This window comes from Cyanistes caeruleus, chromosome Z (assembly GCF_971803275.1).
Source record: "Cyanistes caeruleus chromosome Z, bCyaCae1.hap1.1, whole genome shotgun sequence".
Lineage (NCBI taxonomy): Eukaryota > Metazoa > Chordata > Aves > Passeriformes > Paridae > Cyanistes > Cyanistes caeruleus.
Window position 1 is genome coordinate 82,010,908 of NC_141732.1, and position 15,281 is coordinate 82,026,188.

A 15,281-nucleotide genomic window follows, 5' to 3' on the forward strand; every position below is an offset into this window, starting at 1 on the left:
AACTGCAGGGCTGGGAGGCCTGGCCATTCCACCGGGAGTGCTCACCCTGGGAGCACCAGTGTCTACCTTGGGAGGAAGCAAGCTGCCACCAGAATAAAAGCAGGGTGGAGCTGCTCCCACTCCAAGGCAAGAGCCTGCAAGGCCCATCCTTTGGGGACTCGTCTTTTGTGTGAAGGCACATTGTCTAGCAGAGGAAGAGGTTGGTACCTGGTGGAGCAGGGCCAAGATTCCATTTTCCCCAGGCAGCTCCCTCCTCTGCCTGCTGTAGCGCTGGCCAGGGCTGGGAGAGGAGGGGGAGTGTGTTCAGCACTGCTGCTGGAACGGAGTGGCCCTCTCAGGAGGATCCCGGTTGCTTCAGGACCTTGCTTTTGCACTGGTTTGTGTCCACAAAGGAAAGGCATGCAGAAGGCAGCACCATCACCCCAGCCCTGCAGTCAGGAGTCCATCAGCTTTCCCCACAGTGAACGTGGTTAAGGTCTCCTTAACCAAAGGAAAACTCATCACCACTACAGATGTACAGAACAGCAATTTATCCACTCCGACACACTTTTCCCATTATGTGTCCAGAAGACTCCAAGTACTGACTTTACATGTCCACAAGCGTGGCCAAAGCCACACATACAGAGCAACACCAAGTTTTAAAGGTGTACCAAGAGAAACAAAGATTTAATAACATTATTTCTTAGACAACTGTTGGGGATGAAGTCAAATGTAAAGAAAAAATGGAAATGTAAAAAATCATGGATGTTAGTGCACACAGATAGAGAGTTTCTGCTTTTGAGCTCCGCAGATGTTTTTTTCTTTCCTCTTTCCCTTCTTGTGTGAGCTGCCTTTGAGTCAGTTATGTTATGTTGAGCTCTTGTGGGCACAGAGCGGTACTGCCGCTGTGCCCCGACCGGGGCCCTGCCCCGCTCCGCTGGGTGACGGGGGGGAGGCGGCAGCGGGAGCTACGGCAGTTCCGCGGCTGCCGAGCCTGGGGAGGGAGTGAGCGGGGCGGTGTCTGTAAATAGCAGGGAGGGGTGAAATAGCGTTAAGTGTGTAAAGTGACACGGCTGGGAGCAGGGACACTGCGCTAAAAGGAGCGGCGGCCGTGCAGGCCGGCGGCTAAGAATAGCAGCAGTGGCGGGCGGCAGATCAGTTTCAGCTTCACGGACGGACTGCGGGGAGAAGGACGGTGAGCAGCGGACCCGCAGCAGGCGAGGGGCGGGCACTTAGGTATTTTGCTAAGGTGTTTACCTCGGCCAGCACCTAATCGGGCAGTCCAAGTCCTCGCAGAAGAGGAACCGCTGCGAGGGAAGAGGCGCTCAGAGCCCGCAGCGAGCTGTGCACGCCTTCCCCACCGCCGCTCCCTGCTCCGCGCTGCCATCGCAGCTTTGCGAGCTGGCACCACACCCGGGCGAGCTGGTGGCTACGCCCCTCCCCGCCCCCTGCCCCGAGTGCCGCTGGGGCGCTCCGATAGAGGCTCTGCGGGGGCCTTTTAGGCGGGACCAGGGCAATAGAGAGGGCCGGAGAAGGGGATGGGAGTCTGGCGAGAGGGGCCCAGGGCGACCGCGGACCCTGCGAGCACCCCTGGCTCAGCCTAACTGAGCACCTCGCGCTCCCATGGGCCGCAGCTTCAAAGCTTCCGGCAATCCCGGTGGATTGGTTCTAGGTTATGGTTCTAGGTCAGGGTTCTAGGTTATGGTTCTAGGTCATGGTTCTAGGTTAGGGTTCTAGGTTATGGTTCTAGGTCAGGGTTCTAGGTCATGTTCTAGGTTATGGTTCTAGGTTATGGTTCTAGATCAGGGTTCTAGGTTATGGTTCTAGGTCAGGGTTCTAGGTCAGGGTTCTAGGTCAGGGTTCTAGGTCAGGGTTCTAGGTGGCCAATCACAGCCGCCCTTTGAATCCAGGCGCGGTCCCGCCAAGCTCAGCCCGCTCAGTCGTGGCCCGTTCCCGCTCCCCCGTTTTGCTGGGGTGCCGCTCCGGCCGCTGTCGCTTTGGGAGCCGGCGGAGCCGAGCTGCCGCAGCCCCAAGAGGTGCTGTTGGGTCTCGGGAAGGGTGGGCGGGGGCTCCCCGTTCAGGTCCCGGCCGTAACTTCGCCCAAAGAAACGGGGAGAAGGGGGGGAGCGGGCGGGATCGCGGGAGCGGGGCCTGAGGGGACAGCGGGGGGTCGCGAAGGCGAGCGCGGCGGGAACGGGCGGGCTGGGATTGGCGGGCCCGGCGCTGCCTCGGGCTGTGATTGGCTGGGCTGGCCGGTGTGGGCTATAAATAGCGTGAGCTGGAGGGGTGCGGGCCTTAGTTCGGCGGCGCAGCGGCGAGCGGCGGAGAGGCGGGCGGTGGCGGGAGGTGCGCGGGTGTGATCCAGGGAGCGCCGGTGCTCCAGGACGGGCAATGGAAATACTGAGGCTGGAGCTGGATAAATGCCATGGGGGAAGGGGATGGAGCTGCAGCTCAGGGCCTGCAGGAGGTGCCTGGGGGATTTGCAGCCCCTGTCTGCTGGTACCAAGGAGAGTCTGAGGGTCTGGGGGCTGGGAGGGCTCCAGGGCCTGAGAACCAGCCCAAGGGCACCTTTTGGGATGGGCTAGCAGGGGCCCAATGGCTATTCCCAGCCCCTGGTAATGCCTGGGGGGGGTGAGGGGGGGGCCTTTGGGCAAGTGCTGGGCTGAGACCCAGGGGGAGGGGGAAGGTACCTGTTGGGCTAGAGGCCTCAAGTGTCCCCAAAGTTGGGCTCCCATTAGGGTGGGTAGGACAGTATCTAGAGACATTGAAGTGATAGTAATAACTGACTTGTGGCCTTATCAACAGCCCTGGTTTGCAGTGAGAAGCGGGAGCAACTTTCAGCCACCAGAAGTGGGAAGCTGAGGAGCAGGAACTCAGGAAGCAGAGCTGGAGCAGACAGAAACATGGTAGGGTTTAGGGTAAAACTGTTGTGGGGCTGGGATAAGGAATATGGAGCTGGGATGCGAACTGCGTGGCTGGAGCTGAAATCAGTGTAAGGGCGGGGATAGGGCCTTGCAGAGCTGTTCCTCCAGTAAGGATGGTCAGGTTGGGGCTGGAATGTGAGTTCAAGAGCTAAGCTCAAACCACAGGGAGCTAGAGCTAAAACAGAGATCCTGCCTGGAGAGCCAGAAAGCAGCATGATGTGGCACTGCTGGGAAGATGAGGAGGCAGAAGGATAGCACAAGAGCTGGCAGTCAAATAAAGCTTGTGGGACTGAAGCTGAAGTCACTGGGGCTGGGATGGGGACTGCTGCAAACACTGTTCTGAGGGCATAGTGACTGTACATGTGGGAAGCAAGCATAGAATGGTACACAACGGGGCAGGCTGTAAATACAGTAAAGATTGCTTTGGGGTTGGGATGGGGTTGGAGTGGCATTTCTCAGCCTTAAGGTGAAACCTCAGAGCTGGAACCAAGAACAAAGACCCTTTGTCTCAACCTGGAGCAGCTTCACCTAGCAGAGCGGAGGGAAAAGGAAGTGGATGTGGAGCTGGAAGAAGAGAGCTTGCAGTGAAATAAAGCTCGTGGGCCAAGAGCTGAAATCACTGGGGCAGGGAAGGGATCACTAGGGCTGGAGCTATAATCACTGGGGCTGGGATAGAGACTGATAGTGGTATTGACACGGCTGGGTGAGATAACTGTGGTAGCATTCATATGCTGAAATCACTGTAGGTCAGTAATATTGATGTTGGGGCAGGGTCAAAGGGCTGAGGTCAAGTGCAAAAGGTCAGGGGTCAATGGTTAAATTGGAAAGTCAGGGATTCAAACTTCAAGGGTCACATGTGAATGGTCAGTGTTCAAAGATCAAGAGTAAAGGGTCCCAGGTGCAATGTTATGGGTTAATTTTCCAAGGTTATGTGGTTCAAGGTCAATTATCAGGGAATCAAACTTCAGAGAGCTAAAGTCAAGAGTCAAAGGTCAAAATTCAGAGGTTAAGAGTAAAAGGTCAATGGGAGGTTGCCAGGGATTTGCAGGGAAGAGGAGTATTTATAAACTTTATCCATATTTCCCTGTAATTCTGGGTGTTTGGATTTCATTTGTGCTCGTCAGGATAAGCCATAAACAAGCCCCTGAACTCTGCATCCATGCGTCAAGCACTTCCACAGAAAGGCAAGTCAGCAGTGATTCTAGAGGAAAAATTAGAGGTGATGGCTTATGATCCATGGGGAATTACATTGGGAATTGTGAAACTCAAACACATGGAATTGTGGAGGTGGAATTCCATTTTCAGCCTTGGGCACCAGGAGGAGGAGAAGTGTCCTGATCCATAGCAAGGAAAGCCTGGTGCCCCAGTGTGTCAGGTGCAGACAATGTCCTGTCCAGGGAATGAGCGACAAGTTCCTTCTGCCCCTCCCCTCACCCGTAGGATGGCAACAGCACAAACTGAATTGTGAGGTTGATGAGCTCTCAGAGCAGCCCCAGGTGTGAGCAGTTATGGTAAAGAATGGGTGGGTCCTGCCCGGGGCTATTTTAGGGGGAGGGTTTCTGTCACTTCGCTTGAGCATGGAGTGTGGAGCAGTTGGAGCAGAGGGATTTTTGGTGAGCTCCTGGGGGATATTTCATGGAGTAGTACTGGGAGTGTCTCATAGGATCTGGGAGAACAGCTGGATACACCTGGACATGGAGCATTGTTTAAAGCAGCATCTGAGCCAAGTAAGCCTGTGTGGGTTCGCAGGGATTTGCAAAAGGGATTTTCCCTTTTGATTTCATTTTGCCGTTTGCTCCCCAATTCCCCCCGGAAGAAATGGGTATTATGAGGACAAAAGGGGGGCATAAATTGAGGGAAGAAACTCCTGTTATTATCTATTTTTACACTGGGGGGGAGTCCACCTATGATTTTAAGGGTGCTGATTGGAGAAAAACCTGCCTTTTCCAGGGTGTTAGGGGTATCAGTGAACAGTGAATCCCCATGTTCCATTTTAAATGGAAGGGGGGAAATATTGTTGCTATTTTATGGGTTTGACTTGAGGGGAACCCCCCACTTTCCATCATCCTGAGGTTTAAATTGAGAAGGAAGCCTTATAGTCACTACTTTTTAAGGGTCTGATTGAGTGTTCCCCTTTTCCTATCATTTGAGAGATTTCAATCAAGGGAAAAACAACTTTTTACTTTTAGGGGATTAAATTGAAGGGGGGGAGCACTCATTTATTTGCCATCGTATTGGTTTAAGAAGGCACGAACACCCCCCCATTGCCTCAGTTTCCGGGGTTCAATTGACAGAAACACCGGCTTTTCCAGCATTAGGCGGGGTCACATGGAGCCGTGGCGCTGCTTTTGAGAGCGATTCTGACCCCTTACAGCCCTGCACGGCAGCGCTTCTGGCATTCCCTGGGGAATTTGGCGGCTGGGCAGCCCCCGAGGAGTGACAGAGCCGTGCTGAGGCCGGGCGGGCAGGCGGGAGCCGCGGCGCGGAGCTGTGTCTGTCCCGGCTGCTCTGTCCGCTCCGGGCGCGGGGCTCGGGCACCGCTGGGGCCCCTTCGGGCCGGTCCCGGTGCCGCTGGGCGGGCCGGGCTCTCCCGGGGCCGGAGCTGCCCCCGCCCGCCGGAGGAGCCGCTTTCCGGCCGGGAGCGTGGGGCCGCCCCCGGGTGCCGAGTGCCGCCGCTGCCGGGGCTCGCGTGGTTTCCCCGGTCCCCCCGCACCTGGAGCGGCGCCAGCCCGGGAGCGAGTCCCGGCGGGGGCGCTGGGGGACACTTGTGGCTTGTCAGCTTCAGAGTGCGCTGGCAAAAGCCGCTGGGAGGAGGGGAGGGGGAAAAGCCCGACCTGCCGGGCTTTTTGTCTCGGGGCTTTGTCGATATTGCTCTTTAGCCGAGCTGCGCCTTTAAATAACGATGTGGTGCCTTCTAGAAACTGTGTCCAATACCTTTTGTACCCTCGCAGGAGGGCTTCGAGCTCAGGTTTTTCCATTGCCGAGTTAACTGCAGGTCCGAGCTGGCAGCGTCCCGTGCATCTGGGGTGTGTGAATCTGTTTGTGATGTTCATTTCCCCTGGATGCAGAGCTGGGCTTTTCGGGCAGACTGTATTTCTCAAGCCTCGGGGTTTATTTAAGCCTTGCACGCGATTTTCTGGAGACGCGGGCCGAGTGAGAACTTTGTCTTGGTGCTGTACTGGGGAATGGAATGCAGGGGGTCCCCGCAATATCCCCGTGGAAGCTGGAATGTCCGAGGGAATGGATGTGACAATTCTCGGGGCTGAACCTGGCTCCCAGCGCTCTGCAGCGTAGGATGCGAGAGAGCAGGGCCGGGGGACAGCAGGGTAGGGACAGCGAGGTGCTTCGTGCTCTGGGTTTGGTGTTGATGTTTCCAGAGCCAGAGCAGGTTGATTTGGTTCAGGTGCACTGGAACAGGATCCAAACCTTGGAAAGGTCTGAGACCAATTGGGAGGAAATGTTTTAAAATGAATGTGTTTCTTGATAGAAATCAGGTTTCAGTTAGTTTTTTAATAGATTTTAAAGGAAATTTTTTTTTGAGGAAAAGTGAAAAAAATGTTTATTTCAATAAGTAGGGCGTAGGAAGAAGAATGAATAACGTTAGATAGTTTATTTGTTGTGGAGTAGAGATCAGGAGATTTAGAAGGTTTTGTGGTTTTTATTCACGTGTGTTTGGGATGTGGCGTGGGTCTTTTTGAGCCGTGGGGTGTTTTGGTGGTAGCTTGGGTTTTGGGATTGGAGTCAAGTTGAACAGTTTTAGAAGAAGTTACTATGGTTTTGGCAATTATTTTGTATTCACTAATCAATGATGTCAGGAAAATTAATCCACAAACACCAGAGGTTTATGTCCAAAAAGGAGACAGAGGAGTCCTTTTACTTTATTCGAATAAAGGGAGAGGCCATGGGGCATTCCCCTGGGGTTTCTCAAATTTTTTGAGGGCACAGCCTCCTTTTTTATCCTAATTCCCGGCCGCTTGTCCCTTCTCCCTTTCCCCATAGGCTGAGGTACTTGACAGGTACAGACTGCCCGGAACGCCTGACACCTGGGGTACCTTTTCCCCCTCCACCCCCAATGCATAATCCCTTCTTAACTTTTATGGAACTCATAGTGTTCTTTCAGTGCCTCTTTGATCTTCTACTGGAATTCATCCCATTGTTTCTGTCGTCTGTCACTGATAGCTACATCTTATCAACTGACCCACAGCTTGTTTGTAAAGACAAGCTCATCATTCCTTTCAGTGTGATGTGTGGAGTTCAATAGGGTTGCTTTTTATTTATGTTTAACTTTGCTGATGTGATAAGAACTGTTAGTGAAAGAGCATAGCATCTGTTTTTGCTGGTGGTTGTATGGCGTGGCTTTTGTTTGTGTTACCTGTTTTGGGGTTTTTTTTGTTAGTGAGATTAAACTTTATTTTGGGGTTAATTTGTGATTATTTTAAAGATTTTAGTGCAATTTAGGTTTTTGATTTGGGGGTGCTGTGATGAGACTGCTTTATTTGTTTTATGTGGTATTGGTGGTGTGGATAGAGGGAATACTTGTTTTTAAAATTTATTTTAGTATTGTTAGTTGAAGTGTTAGGATGCATTGTGTTTCAGTGTTGAATCTTTTTGAGGTGGTTTGGATTTTTTCTAGGTTAAGATTTTTTTCCCTTGGCTGGTGGAGGTATTGTGACTTTATTGATCATATGGGTGAGAATTTGATGCTGTTTGTTTTTTGGTTATTTTTTTTTTTAGGAATTAGATTTTTGCAGTAGACCTGGAAGAATTCACTTTATTTCAAAGCATACTAGTTTAATCACATAAAGGTTCCCATATTAACTCGTAATATTAGATTCTTTTTCTCATTTAGGTTTTCCAGAATTTACTGTTAATTTAGCAATCAAGCAGGGATGGCACTTCGTTCTTGAAAAGATGGCTATGGAAAAACCTGTGTCTAACAACAAGTACCTGACAGAGGGCAACGATTTTGCTGTAATTACAGGGCCAAATACGAGTGGCAAATCAACTTTGGCATGGAACTGCTGGAGGAGAGGAGTTTCTGGTGGGCTCCCAGTGGCATCTGATGGAGTGACGGTGAGAGCATCTCATAGGGTCTGGGGGAGCACGTGGATGCACCTGGACGTGGAGCACTGCATAAAGGAGGTGGTGAGGGACAAAGCTTTCTGCCAGGAAGCAGCACCTGAACAGCTGAGCCAGTGTGGATTTGCAGGGGTGATCTTTCTCCTTTTCCCTTTTGATTTCATCTTGGCAGTCCTTCCTCAGTGCCCTCAATCTGTCACAAGAATTCCAAAAATAAAACGGCTGAGTGAACAGTGAAAAGAAGGGGTATAGGTAAGGTGGAGTTCAGGTGTACCCCACCCCGAACCCTAAACAGCAGCCCTAACAGCGCTCCCGTTTCCTTGAGACAGCTGCAGGCAGGAACCCTAAAGCAGCAGAGTGCCAGAACCCCCGAGAGGTGCAGGCAGTTCCCTGGTGCTAGGGCCAGCCAGGAAGAGATAGTGGGGGGACGATCCGCAGGGTTGGGGAAACAGGGGGTTTCCCGCCCCGCCCCACCCTGGGCTCTCTGTCCCTCCGCAGCCGGGGATTGCTCCCACCCCTCCTCGAGGCGGCGGTTGGTAAGGCTTCGTGCCTGGCCTCCGCAAAGAGTTCGGCTCTGTCAGCCTCTGCCCTGTCTCAGGGCCAAACTTAGGTAGGGTAGGGAGCAACTGTGGATTGCCTGGTCCGGGCTAAGGGACATCTCTTGGGGCCTATGGATAAGGAGCATCCCCGGTTGCAAGCGTAGGGTTGTAAGTTTGTAGGGTTCAGCGGGGCAGCTTGGCAGTGACACGGAGAGGCTGAGGGAGGGCTTCAGAGGTCAAGGGCTCGAGGGCTGGAGACAAACAGAGAAAATAAAAGGGGTATAGGTTGGGATATAAGGTAGAGTACAGGACTATTCAAACCCTAAACAGCAGCCCTAACAGCGCTCCCGTTTCCTTGAGACAGCTGCAGGCAGGAACCGTAAAGCAGCAGAGTGCCAGAACCCCCGAGAGGTGCAGGCAGTTCCCTGGTGCTAGGGCCAGCCAGGAAGCGATAGTGAGTGCTCGGGCCTACTGCTGTCATATAAGCTGGGGTTTCTATCCTTGGGGTATCCTGGGCTCCCTGTCCCTCACTGACTGGAGAGTCTTCCTCCCCTCCTTGAGGTGGTGGTCATTTGGCTGTCAGCCAATACTGCTGTGAAGCAAGCCTCTGCCTCCCTGTGGGGTGAAGTGTGCAGCCCATGAACCTGGGCATTCTCTAGAGAAGGTAAGTGCTGGGTTTTCACAGATGTGCCACTAAGATCCTGCATTGATATTTGGTCTTCTTGGTTGTAGCTGACCAGGAGACGACATCCTAGCAATGGCAGGAGCTTCCCAGATGGCGAGGAGGCCTTCCTTCACACCCCATGTGGATCCACCCCACCAAGCATCCGAGAGCTGAGTCGAAGGCTACGACCCGCAGAGGGGATGAAAGCGGGGTGCCGGGTCGGGGCTCGTGACCTGGGATTTTTGAGTCAGCTTTGGGGACGGGGAGGTCCAGGCTGTGGCCCCTTAGGCCGCACGGTGGGAGAGCCTCACTTTTGTTCACAGTGCTGAGGTGTGCAGGACAGAGCAGCCTCGGGGCGTGGCGTGTCACTTGTCCGTCGTGCCTTCTGTGTCTTTTGTGCCTCTTGTGTTGTACGTGCCTTGCCCTATCTCTTCTGGGGGCTTACCAGAAACCCCAGCATCACTTATAGCATCTCCAATCTCTGGGCTCCTCGGCTCGGCTGCTCTCAGAGGCCTTGGAATCGCGTCTCTTTTGAAAAGCATCCGATCGGATGTCTTTTAGATGTTTTCTTCCGAGCTGTGTCAACAGCCGTGCGCTGCGAGGATCCATTGTTGCGGCTTAGGACTTGAAGAAACGCAAAGATAGGTAGGGGACTGCGGCCCTCAGGTTCTTGAGCATCCGTCTTGGCAGTTCCTGGAGTTAATTGTTCCATCAGCATCTTCTTCCTCCCGGGTTCTGTGAGCTTCATCAGCTCGCCTTCATTCTCACCCGGCTCATCTCGTTCCGCATTCTCTCAGTCCTTGCGGCCGTCCTTGTGGCCCAGAGTTTTGTCTCCCCATTGTGTCCCCTCGTCGGGTGTCTGGTGTGTCACGGGTGTCTGGGTGTAGTTGTCCCGGAGCTGCTCTGCCCTGCTGCCCAGCCTGGCTGTAGGTGTACAAGGCCAAGTCCCAGGCCCCTGTAATTTAAACTTTGTGATGTAGGGTGTAGCTGGGGTCTAGAACATATTCCTAGATCAACACAAGATGTCTGGAGCTGTGAAGTTACCCTGCAGCACTTTGACTTTTGTCTCAGCTCTCTTTCAGATGCGGACGGATGAAATCGGTGGCAGAGCGCCCCATCCAGGGTAAGGGGGTTTCCCCGAGAAGGTAAGTCAGTGTTTGTCTTTACAGGGCAACTGGAACCGGTCCCTGTGTTACAGGTCTCCTCTTTGTCTTTATTTTTAGGAAATAGAGCCATCTAGCAGCAGTCAAGGTGAAGTGGGCAAGGTGAGCGTTGACCGGTGGAGGGAGGCTGTTGTTATCGCTGGGCTCTCAGTTTCAGGTGCGACGCCAAGCGTCCCTCCTTGTTTGCGTGCTTTAGGCGGTCCAGTCGCGTTTCGTCGAGACCCCGTCGCCAGCCGGCCGGCACGCCTGCTTCGCCGCTCCCGTGAGCCCTGCGGAAGCGTCACAGGGACCGCGTGACGGAGCCTTTTCCACGTAAAGGGGTCGTGTGGGTGGCCTTCGGGAAGGGGCCGAGGGCTTCCCGTGAGTTGGGGATGTCGGGGGGAGGAGCGAGGGCCTGTTCAAGTCTCAGCAATGCCACATCACTTTTTCTTCTCTTAACTCAGGCGTGCCCTGTGCTGATGGCGTCCGGCACCCGGCATGTCCGTAGCATGTGGCCTCAGGACACAGCCATTCATAGGAGACCGTGAGTAGCGGAATTGTCGGGTTTTGGCCGACGCCCTACAAAGATCAGCTGCTGATTTTCTGTTTTATTTATTGTAGCTGACCTGGAGATGATATCCTGGAGATGGCAGGAACTTTCTGGATGGCGAGGCGGCCTTCCTTGGCGCTCCGTGTGGATCCTCCCCAGCGGGCATTCGAGAGCATAGTCGATGACTGAGATCCGCAGAGTGGATGAAAGTTGGGACTAGTCGGGACTCGTGACCCGGGATATTTGAGTCAGCTTTGGGGACGGGGAGGTCCAGGCTGTGGCCCCTTAGGCCGCACGGTGGGAGAGCCTCACTTTTGTTCACAGTGCTGAGGTGTGCAGGACAGAGCAGCCTCGGGGTGCGTCGTTTCACTTGTCCATTGTGCCTTCTGTGTCTTTTGTGCCTCTTGTGTTGTATGTGCCTTCCCTTATCCCTTCTGGGGGCTTACCAGAAACCCTGACGCCGTTCTTAGCATCTCCAATCTCTGGGCTCCTCGGCTCGGCTGCTCTCAGAGGCCTTGGAATCGCGTCTCTTTTGAAAAGCATCCGATCGGATGTCTTTTAGACGTCTTCTTCCGAGCTGTGTCAACAGCCGTGCGCCGCGAGGATCCATTGTTGCGGCTTAGGACTTGAAGAAACGCAAAGATAGGTAGGGGACTGCGGCCATAAGATTCTTGAGCATCTGTCTTGGCAGTTCCTGGAGTTAATTGTTCCATCAGCATCTTCTTCCTCCCGGGTTCTGTGAGCTTCATCAGCTCGCCTTCATTCTCACCCGGCTCATCTCGTTCCGCATTCTCTCAGTCCTTGTGGCCGTCCTTGTGGCCCAGAGTTTTGTCTCCCCATTGTGTCCCCTCGTCGGGTGTCTGGTGTGTCACGGGTGTCTGGGTGTAGTTGTCCCGGAGCTGCTCTGCCCTGCTGCCCAGCCTGGCTGTAGGTGTAAAAGGCCAAGTCCCAGGCCCCTGTAATTTGAACTTTGTGATGTAGGGTGTAGTTGGGGTCTAGAACATATTCCTAGATCAACCAAGATGTCTGGAGCTGTGAAGTTACCCTGCAGCACTTTGACTTTTGTCTCAGCTTTCTTTCAGATGCGGACGGATGAAATCGGTGGCAGAGCGCCCCATCCAGGGTAAGGGGGTTCCCCCGAGAAGGTAAGTCAGTGTTTGTCTTTGCAGGGCAACTGGAACCGGTCCCTGTGTTACAGGTCTCCTCTTTGTCTTTATTTTTAGGAAATAGAGCCGGCTGGCAGCAGTCAAGGTGAAGCGGGCAAGGTGAGCGTTGACCGGTGGAGGGAGGCTGTTGTTATCGCTGGGCTCTCAGTTTCAGGTGCGACGCCAAGCGTCCCTCCTTGTTTGCGTGCTTTAGGCGGTCCAGTCGCGTTTCGTCGAGACCCCGTCGCCAGCCGGCCGGCACGCCTGCTTCGCCGCTCCCGTGAGCCCTGCGGAAGCGTTACAGGGACCGCGTGACGGAGCCTTTTCCACGTAAAGGGGCTGTGTGGCTGGCCTTCAGGAAGGGGCCGAGGGCTTCCCGTGAGTTGGGGATGTCGGGGGGAGGAGCGAGGGCCTGTTCAAGTCTCAGCAACGCCACATCACTTTTTCTTCTTTTAACTCAGGCGCGCCCTGCGACGACGCTGCCTGGTCCCGGCGTGGCCGTATCGTGCGGCCTCAGGACACGGCCGTTCGCAGGAGACCGTGAGTAGCGGAATTGTCGGGTTTTGGCCGACGCCCTGCAAAGATCAGCTGCTGATTTTCTGTTTTATTTTTTGTAGCTGACGGAGAGACGACAGCCTGGCGATGGCAGGAACTTCCCGGATAGCCAGGCGGCGTTCTTTGGCGCTCCGTGTGGATCCTCCCCAGCGGGCATCCGAGAGCTGAGTCGAAGGCTACCACCCGCAGAGGGGATGAAAGCGGGGTGCCGGGTCGGGACTCGTGACCTGGGATATTTGAGTCAGCTTTGGGGACGGGGAGGTCCAGGCTGTGGCCCCTTAGGCCGCACGGTGGGAGAGCCTCACTTTTGTTCACAGTGCTGAGGTGTGCAGGACAGAGCAGCCTCGGGGTGCATCGTTTCACTTGTCCATTGTGCCTTCTGTGTTTTTTGTGCCTCTTGTGTTGTATGTGCCTTCCCTTATCCCTTCTGGGGGCTTACCAGAAACCCCAGCATCACTTATAGCATCTCCAATCTCTGGGCTCCTTGGCTTGGCAGCTCTCAGAGGCCTTGGAATCGCGTCTCTTTTGAAAAGCATCCGATCGGATGTCTTTTAGACCTCTTGTTCCGAGCTGTGTCAACAGCCGTGCGCCGCGAGGATCCATTGTTGCGGCTTAGGACTTGAAGAAACGCAAAGATAGGTAGGGGACTGCGGCCCTCAGGTTCTTGAGCATCTGTCTTGGCAGTTCCTGGAGTTAATTGTTCCATCAGCATCTTCTTCCTCCCGGGTTCTGTGAGCTTCATCAGCTCGCCTTCATTCTCACCCGGCTCATCTCGTTCCGCATTCTCTCAGTCCTTGCGGCCGTTCTTGTGGCCCAGAGGTTTGTCTCCCCATTGTGTCCCCTCGTCGGGTGTCTGGTGTGTCACTGGTGTCTGGGTGTAGTTGTCCCGGAGCTGCTCTGCCCTGCTGCCCAGCCTGGCTGTAGGTGTACAAGGCCAAGTCCCAGGCCCCTGTAATTTGAAATTTGTGACATAGGTTTTACTTTGGAATCTAGAGGCTTTTCCTAGATCAACACAAGATGTCTGCATCTGTGAAGTTATCCTGCAGCGCTTTGAGTTTTGTCTTAGCTTTCTAAGCATTTTATTATTTGCTGCCCAATGTGGGGTTCAGAAGAGTAAGGAAAACCCATGCTGATTATGTTGTATTGGTGCTTAATGTGTGCTGGGATAAAGGACTTTGTAATGGTGTTACTTAAGTTCATGTCTCTCAGGGTGGAGGCCTTTATGTTGTTCTAGTCTCTGAGCTTTTTGGAGGTTTTAATGCCTTTCTTGTCCCTAAGTTTATTTTCTTATCCAAAAATAACTCCAATACTGTCCCTACTACATAACTTTCACAGTAAAAGAGAACAGATTACTATAGCTGTTATGCTAAGGTCAGTAATAATGATGGATAAAAACTTTATAAAAGTACTGAAATTTGTACCAAATAGCTTTAGTTTATTGTTTCTTTGGCCTACCCTACATCCCAATCCCAGTAATATGTTTTAAAAGTGTATTAGTAATTATACCCTGTTTATTAGAAGAGGAGCAAAAAACCCCACTACACTCTTTTTACTAATAATTCATACCCCATCATAAAAGTAAAACAAAACACAAAAAGCTATATAAAACCTAACACAACCCAATCTGCTTAAAAAAACCTCAACAGCTTACTAAACTGAAAACCATTCAATGAGCCCTAAGCATTACTAAAAACAACCTAACCACATCTCTACCTTCTAATTCATAAATAATAATCAATGCTCTATAAAAATAACTTAAGATTAACATTAACATTAACAATAAAAAAAATTAAGCTACTAAAAAATAAGAAATCACTACAAAAACAAACTAACTGTAAAAATCCATCATATAATATATTCATATCCATCATATATATATTCATATCTCAAAAAATACAACTAATAAAAACCACCAAAGCAATAAACAGGTACATGCAACTACAAAAAAAAAAGATCAAAAATGAACTGCAGTTAACCATACAAAACCAAATTGTTCCTAACTCAATAATCTCATAATACCTTGAATCATCAAAATAAAAATACTATCTCCAAATAAACACAAAACCAAAAAATAAATTTAACCATAAACAATATTTTTCACATTAGCCATAAGTTTAAAACATACTACAATCAAACAAATGAACCTCCTCTAAGAAACAATAATCCAAATAGAAATATAAGAAACCTAACGAATTAGCTACATTACTGTACCCCAAACATACATAAGCACTACATACTCACAATAATAAAAATACATCAATAAATAAATGAAAACCTACCCTATACCTCACACTGCTACTCAAAACATCATCCTTAACCTTAAAAAACAAGCCCTTTAAAAACATAATGCCCCTAAAAAATTAAATCAAACCATAAAACTCATTTCAAAAACAACCTTATCAACACCTCAACTAAAAAACATAATATTCAGTAAATATACCATATCCCCTATCATGCACCAAGTACAAAAAAAAAACCCAACAAAACTATTAAAAACCATTTTAAAAACATTAAATAAAAAAGTCTTTCAAATATTAAAAAACATCTAGCAAAAGCCACCTAATTCATTAACACCCCAAACTCCACCAAGCAAACTAACCCTACCCAATCTAAACCCTGGCATATCATTAACAAAACCAAAATCCCAGTAACAAATAAAAAATGTATTTAAAAAAGCAATTAAAATCAATTCCAGGTTAAATAG

The 15,281-nt window shown here is 51.4% G+C and overlaps 1 long non-coding RNA gene across 3 annotated transcripts; it reads left to right on the plus strand.

Annotated features, from left to right (window-relative positions):
- The first annotated feature begins 1,490 nt into the window (after nt 1–1,490).
- Nucleotides 1,491–14,002, plus strand: LOC147648648 (uncharacterized). Of its 3 annotated transcripts, none has more exons than XR_015280184.1 (15): nt 1,491–2,015; nt 2,785–2,885; nt 7,885–8,048; nt 8,155–8,234; nt 8,886–8,975; nt 9,083–9,185; nt 9,254–10,330; nt 10,409–10,450; nt 10,545–10,708; nt 10,792–10,871; nt 10,949–12,022; nt 12,076–12,142; nt 12,237–12,400; nt 12,484–12,562; nt 12,640–14,002. It is a non-coding gene; the product is annotated as an uncharacterized LOC147648648 (long non-coding RNA). The 3 variants fall into 3 exon arrangements; XR_015280183.1 differs by lacking the exon at nt 1,491–2,015 and adding an exon at nt 2,262–2,325 and having other exon boundaries at nt 10,949–12,000; nt 12,101–12,142; XR_015280185.1 differs by lacking the exon at nt 2,785–2,885 and having other exon boundaries at nt 1,918–2,015; nt 9,254–10,308; nt 12,101–12,142.
- The last annotated feature ends 1,279 nt before the right edge of the window (nt 14,003–15,281 follow it).